This window comes from Strix aluco, chromosome 22 (genome assembly GCF_031877795.1).
Source record: "Strix aluco isolate bStrAlu1 chromosome 22, bStrAlu1.hap1, whole genome shotgun sequence".
Classification (NCBI taxonomy): domain Eukaryota; kingdom Metazoa; phylum Chordata; class Aves; order Strigiformes; family Strigidae; genus Strix; species Strix aluco.
In genome coordinates this window covers 9,190,850-9,198,203 of record NC_133952.1, presented here as the reverse complement: position 1 = coordinate 9,198,203, position 7,354 = coordinate 9,190,850, and positions in this window count along the sequence as shown.

Below are 7,354 nucleotides of genomic sequence, written 5' to 3'. Positions count from 1 at the left end.
TCTTCCTCTGGGGTTGTGGTGGAGTTTATTCAGCAGCAGGATTATTTTTTGACACATAATGAATGGCTTCATCTGGATGTCATCCAGACCCACACCTTGTCATGCAAGGAGCTGTATGAATGCAAACAGCTTCATGGGAAAGATCCACATTTGGGTGGATGGGTCACCACCAGAGGCAGTAGACTATGGGTCCCAAACAGTTGGACAAGGTCCTTAGAGTAGGGGTGCTGCTTGTGGACACCCCCTTAACAGACTGGTTGATTTAAAAGCACTGGGGGGGGGGGGGGGGGGGGGGGGCGAGAAATAGCTTGATATGTTGGGTTTTGTTTCATTTTCTGCCCCTTTTTTGCCACCGAGCTTCAGAGAAGGAGCAGTCTGGGAGAGTCACCACTCTTGTCCTCTCTCACGCTGCTCCCCAACCCCTACAAAACAGTAAGACCATAGTATTTCAGCTGTGTCTCTCTGCCTCCATGTTTCAGTGTTGAAGGAAGAATAGAAAGAGCATGGAAAGAAGGAGGAAGAATAGAAGGAAAAGGGAGAGAGAAATGCAGGGGACAGCATGCCCTGATAGGGGATTTCATGTATGGGAGGCCATAAAATCTCTTCTTTGTGGTGTCTGGAGGAAGGCTTTGCCTCTGTTGCTAGCAGATCCCAGTCTCTCCTCTTCCCAGCTTGCCAGGATGGGATTCACTCTGTGGCTCCTTGCCTCTTGCCCTCTTGCCTGCTTTTCCAGACATCACATTTTTTCCAGTCCCCTGTCTGTATGACCTGTTCCATAACAAGCTCCAGTCTCGTACCAATAATGTTCAGCTCAAGGTTTTTGGGGCCACAGAGACTGATCCTAGAAAACTTCCCCTTCACCTTCCATTGCTCAGTCTCCCCTGCAGGCCTTGGCTGTCCAAGCATCCCTTGCCCTAATTTGCATTGGGATTTACAGCCCAACTCTTCCCTCCAGCTGACAGCAGCTGTGCAGTGAGAGGGGACATGTCACCAACCTCTTATGTGTTTTGCATGGACAGAAAAGTTTTTTCCCCAATCTGCAAACACAGTAAAAACATTGCACGTAAGGCATAAGCGACTCAGCCAGTGGGAATAGTGTAATTGCAGATGGTGACAGATTTTGAAAGACAAACATCTCCTAGCTGCTGCCATAAAGATGTCTTCAGCCAAGTCTTGCCAGAATATCAGTGTCCAACGAGCAGAGCCCCCAGCCTCTGCGTGTCTTAGCAAATTCAGATCTTGGGTTTGCAAAACAAGCCCAGTGACTCATCCCAGGAGCTTGCAGAGGGCTCAGACATGTGCTATATCAGAAAGAAGTCTCCCAGGTTTGCAAAGAAACATTATCCAATGAGAGATATCTAGAATGCTTCCAACATGAAGTGGACTCCACCAGAGTGTAATCTGGGGGCTGTGTGGAAGCACAGAATCTCATGGATCAAGTAAGGCAGTGACTTTGAAGAGCAAGACAGGTCGCAAGGCTTTGTAGAGGACAGAATTACCAGAAGCAGGGCTGAATCCACCCCAGTGATACTACATGAACATTGTCCAGCTCAGGATAAATGGGCACTTCATGTCTGCCTGCTAGCAGCTGTGTGGGAGCGAGGAGAGCTGTGCAGGGGCAGCAGACCCCCTCCCTGGGGCACTGGGACATGTCAATATTGGTTTCACCGTGATTTGGACCCAGACCCAGAAATCTCCATGTTCTGCATGATGAAGCCAGGCAGAGGTCCTGGCAGGCAGCCCTCAGCAAGGTGGGCGGCTGGAAGGGTTCAGGCACATCTCCTTTGGCCCTTTGCCTGCTTCCCATCAGAAATGCAGAAAACTGAACCCTCGCCTCGAAAACTTTTCAATTTTGATGAGTCAGCAAAGGTGTTGGCAGGTTTTGTGACTTGCCTGCAAGTGAATGCTGGTTGATTCTCGCCCTCATCCAGGAGGTCCAGGCTGACCTCGGGCTCTGCCTTCCCCATAAGCACATTAAATCACGCAGGTACTGGCCCCGTGCCTTATGCCCAGATGAGGGCTGGAGCTTTGCAGCAGTAAGTCTAGGGTTAAAAGCTGTTTCATGCTAATATTGTCCATAAACTCATGTGAGAGATGAAAGCAAGTGCCTCCAGTGACAGGAAGCTGCCTTTATCACCCAGCGCTGATAGTGCAGCAGGAGGCAGCCACTGCCCCTTTGCCAGCCTGGGAAAAGAGGGAATTTTATAGCCTGTTGCCTGTGGGAGGTTGTGCTCAAGGGCTGTGCCCTGTGCTGCAGGTCTGAGAGTGTAGCGACCTCAGAAGGTGGCAGATACAGGCTGGAGACAGCCAGGGCTCAGCAGCTTTGATAGCATCCTCTGTGCAGGCAGTAAGGCCACCACTCTCTTGCTACAGCCAAATTTGGGGAGCAGAGTGGGATACCAGTGTCAGTGATGCCAGTGGGCAAAGCTGTGCCCACCAGCTCCACGTGACTTGTCCATCCTCCTGTCCCACCCACACAGCAAAGCACCATACGCTTTACCAGGGAGGAGACCAGCTCCAGCCTTGTGCAAAGGGTGCTCTAGGGCAACTGTGCAGAACAGGGGTTGGGCATGAAGTTCAAACCCCTGTGCCAGAGAGAGCCCTTGTTTGTGCTGCCAACACTGTCCCCTGGACCTCAGCATCTCCTACGGGTGCCTGGGCTGTCCAGGACTGGTGGAGGGAAGAGCCCTTTCATGCTCTCCATGGGGCAGAACAAGGAAAGGGGCAGAGCATCCCATGTCCCCATGTGCATCCTCCCCAACAATGGCAACCACTCCCCTCATGGCCCCAGCACCCCAGCACAAGGTACTCACGCCAGTGAGTGGCCAGGTCAGTGCCTTCCTTGGCCAGTCACCCCCAAAATGTTTGTGAGCCTCTGAGCACATCTTGGAGTGCTGGGATGCAGACTTGGTGCCTCTCCCCAAACTCATCCAGTTGCAAAGGAGATTCCTTCTGCTTGGGATTTGACATTCAGACTTCCCTGTGGCCACTATGCCCAGCAAGACCAGCATCCGCTCTCCTCCCCAGCTCTCCCCGCGTGTGTTCCCACAGTGCATCCAGCCCAGGGCTATCTCCCTGCTTCCAGCACCATCGCCTGCCACGGCAGCCCGTCCCACCCAGCTCCTCTGCACATCCTGGATGATTAAACCCGGCTGGTGTTGCTGTCTTCCTCCCACACCCGTTCCCGGGCATACGCCTTCTGGGGCCAGTGAAGGCAACCCAGCTCCCAGGGTTCTTGGAAAGGGTCTGTCATGGGAGATAAGGCAGCCGCGTGCCACTGTGGTGGCAGGGAGGAGCCCTGCCAGACTGCACTTTATCCCAAACCAAACAGCCTGGCCAGCTCCAGGAGTTATAAACAGATGCTGAGGCAAGACTCTGGCTCTGGGAGGGTCTGGGAAGGGGAGAGGATTTGGTATCTGGCTTCCTGGAGAGCCACAGCCCCGGGGAATCTGCTGAGCCTCCCACGGCAACACCCCAAATAGCACCAGGAGGAAGCAGCTGCCCCAGGGTGGCTACAGGGATGGGCACAGGGAGGACAAAGCAGCCAGCTGGATGGTGGACTTGATGCTTAAGCTGACATGGGGCTCAGCTGGCCAGGGTGGACATCATGTGGTCTGGGACATAGTGGCCATACTGGAGCTGCCCAGGGCAACACAGGTCCCCTTCCTCCCCAGGGGGGTGAGGACAAGACCCCAGCCACCCCCCTGCCCCTGCCCTCAGGCTGCTGGTGCAATCCATTTTCCAGCCATTTCCTATGGGTGTGCAAACCTGGAGTGCAACAGCAGAGCAAGCAGCATCGCAAAGCTCCACACAGGAGACCACAGGCACACCGAGAGATGTCCACGACTCCCCACCAGGTACCAGCTCTGCAGAAAAGCCATCCTTTCACCTTTATTTTGTCCCCTTGCCTTTATTACCCGACAGTACAAGAATTCAGAAAACTCAGGAAATTAAAGCAAGGTCTACATTACAAAAAACCTGTGTTCCCCTTGAGCCCTGCCTGAGGATCTCCACTCTGCTGCTCCAGGCACCAGTCTCTGCCACCAGATTGCTAACGCAGAGGATAATTTAGCAACATTTAATTAAAAGTGGGACAGGTAGGGGACTTGCAAGGGATTTATGCTGTGGGCTTATGGCCCCCACACTTCTTTCTGATATTGGGAAAAAGAGTGGCAGGAATTTGCATTTCATGAGGAGACTGATTTGCTCAATTTCCCCCTAGAAATGTTGGGAAGGTGGAAATGGGGCCACCTGGGTGAGTCAAGCTGACTCTAGGATTTAAAGAGGAATAAGGGGATGCTGCATGTTGCGTCTTCACAGCTCTGTGACAAGGAGGGAGAATCTGTCCTTCAAGGCTCCCTTTAGTCAAAATATTAATTAGGCCACTGCAGTTCACAGGAACATCAGATAAAGCTGTCTGGAAATGTACGGTTCCTTACGAGTACCTTAGATTTCACACCCTTCTGCTCAGCAGTGTCGGTGTTTTACTTCCCTTGTCATCATCTAGTCTCCCAGCCTAAACAAGGACTGAAATGTGAACACAAACATCCAGTCTGGGAGGGGGGGAACAGAACAAGAGAACGGAGCAGAACAGCAGCTCTCAGACCATCTGCTCCTGTGATAACGAAGCAGGGAGGGATGGCAGCCAAGGCTGGTTTGTTCCCTTTGCAGGTTGCCTCCAGCTAGCCCTTCACCTACCTCTCCAGGCTGGCCTTTCCCTCAGTCCTTCCCTTCCAGTTTCATCCTGACTATGTGGTACCCAGAAGCCACCAGGCTGGTCCCTTCTGAGGTTTTTCAGTGCTGGGGGCTGTGAGTTTCCCATCCACATCCATGCCCACACCATTGTCTTTTATCCTGTTGCCAGATCCTGTTACCGATCTATTCTCTGTCTTCACTTTGCTGCGTTACAGCTATTTCTGCTTCCCAGGTTTCTTCCTCCGCATCCCTCCAGTGGGCCCATGCCATCCTACCAGTACCCAGCTGCATTGCAAGCCTATATGAGCTTCTCTCAAATCCTAAAATATGAACTTGCATGCATTAGCTGGAGGGGAAGAACACTTCTTTAGGGAGCAGGTGTTTAGGAGTTGAACAGACAAATGTGGCCAGGAAATACACGACCAAGGCACACATCCCTGAGGGCAGCCACCACCATGGGCTTGACTGATGATAAAGGCAGGTTACAATGGCACAGAGGGACCTTAGAGAGAGCCTCCAATATCACTGCTGTGCATGTCTGCAGGGTGGCTCTGCCACAGGTTTGGGGCTACAGCCTGTGGGAATGGGAGGGCTGAGGGAATGTGGAGGAGCTTTACATGGTGCGAAGCCCAGTCTTAGGCCACCATCTTTTTCATTTGCACTGGATTTGAAGGTTTTGTGTAGCATCATCAGTGCCTGGTCCCTGAGCACCAGGGACCTTTCCCGTTAAGCAGTCCTGCTAAAGCTTTGACATCTCCCCAGCTGCAGAAGATGCCTGATACGGAGAAGCTGCATTATAGTAATGCCCTGTCACTTTGTACTCAGTGATTCCTAGTGCTCAGAGACACCCTTCATGGCATCTTCCCGACCACAGCAGTGGCCAGGGTGTGTTAGCAGCCAGGTACCTACTAGCTGTGACTCTCTGTCCACCTGCATCCTGCTGCAACGTCTTCATGAGCAGCATGCTCCCTGCAGCACAGCACTGGCTGCAACCACAGCGCTTTGGGAAAACGCCAGCTGTCAGCACACAGAGTCAGAGGGTCCCTGCTGAAACAACTCACATCTCACAGGCTCTGTGGATTCAGGAAAGCATTGCTTTTCTGTCTCACTGTTGGTTTCCCAAGTTCATCTGGACCAAAGGTAGACTTGGGGTCCTGGTTCAGCAGCGATGCAGGATGGGGGTACCCATTTATGTCTTTGTCTACCGAGCTCTCCCAGGGGAGGCTCAGACACCAGGGCTGGCACCATCCCAGGTGCTCTGTGGTGGGACGTAGCTGCTGATCCATCCCTCTACCCTCTCCTGCGAGCAGGCTGCACACTCAGCTGCAGCGGCTGACAAGGAGAAGTCGAGCCCTAAAGTTTTAACAAGAGCGGTGGGCTCCATAAGGGGAGCTTTACACTCAGCGCCAGTCAGCCAACTCTTGCAGCTTTCCACTGGCTTCACACGCTTGCTCAGTAATCAGGCCCTGCTCTCCACAGTTAACAAAAGCGATAAATTATCAGCCAGGCTGCATGCACCCGCCCCACCACAGCCCCGTGCTGCAACCTCCCAGCATTAACCCCGATTAACTCCCCCTGCAGACAGACCACCCCATGGACCTGTCTCAAGTGCTCCCAAAGGTAATGGGGCAATATTTGCCAGCCTCCCCAAAACAAGCATCTTTTTTTATCATCACGTGCAAGTGAGGACTAAGAGCTCCCTGCAGCAGGATTTACAGGGGGGCTTTCCCGCTGCAAGGCACTGAGTGGCCCCATCACAAACACCACAGTCCTCTCCTGGACCCAGAGAGTTGCAAGAGACTCCCAGGGACCCTGGTCTCAGCCCAGCCCGTCCTAACCTTGGCACCCGCTTTGCTCCCCACTGTTCTCAGTTAATCTCACAAGCGCCCTGTGGTACTCCAGCATCCCCGAGTCCTCCAATGCTCTCTCTCCTCTTGAAAAAATATCTATGCCTGGCATTCACATTGGAGGTACTCCCCAGAACCCCGGGGTCACGGTGGGGAGCTGCGGGGCAGCCTGTGTTGTGGGTGGGAGCGTTGGTGGAGGTCTCTTTGCTCCCACGGGGCCCCAGGGATCCGGAGGAGCCCAAGCCTGATCAGCGGGTGTCAGTTTGTGTCCTTGGGGCTCTGACGGGGAAGGGATCAGCTGCAGTAATTGAGGTGGGAGGAATGAGAGGTATGCTCCAAAACGGCGGGTGGGGGGTGCCGGGGGCTGCGCTGGGATCAGCCTGACCTGGAGCCCACAGTGATTTCCCAAATGCACCCTCCTTCCAAGCCCACCCTGAGCCTTGCAGACCCTGGGAAGAGCCTCCCAAGAACAACCAGCCCTTTGAGAAACCTAAACCACTTTCTCCAACACCTCTGAACTCTGTCAGGAACATCCTTCGTCAGAAAGCTGCAAGTGCCAAGCAGTTTCCCCTCGAGGGCAAATCTCCCTCATGTTGTCAGGAGCAAAGCCGCCCAGGTTCACATTGCTGCTTAAGGTGAATGTGTGGTGTGTTTTACCAACTAATTGTGAAATTGCAGGCTGCTCCAGAGGCAAAGGAGAAGCATTTTATTGTGAGCAGAAGAATTAATCATACCTGGGGCAGTACAGATGTCAGCAAAAAACAATACAGAAAGGATTTCTCAGGAAGATTGCTTGACATGAATAGGAAGGG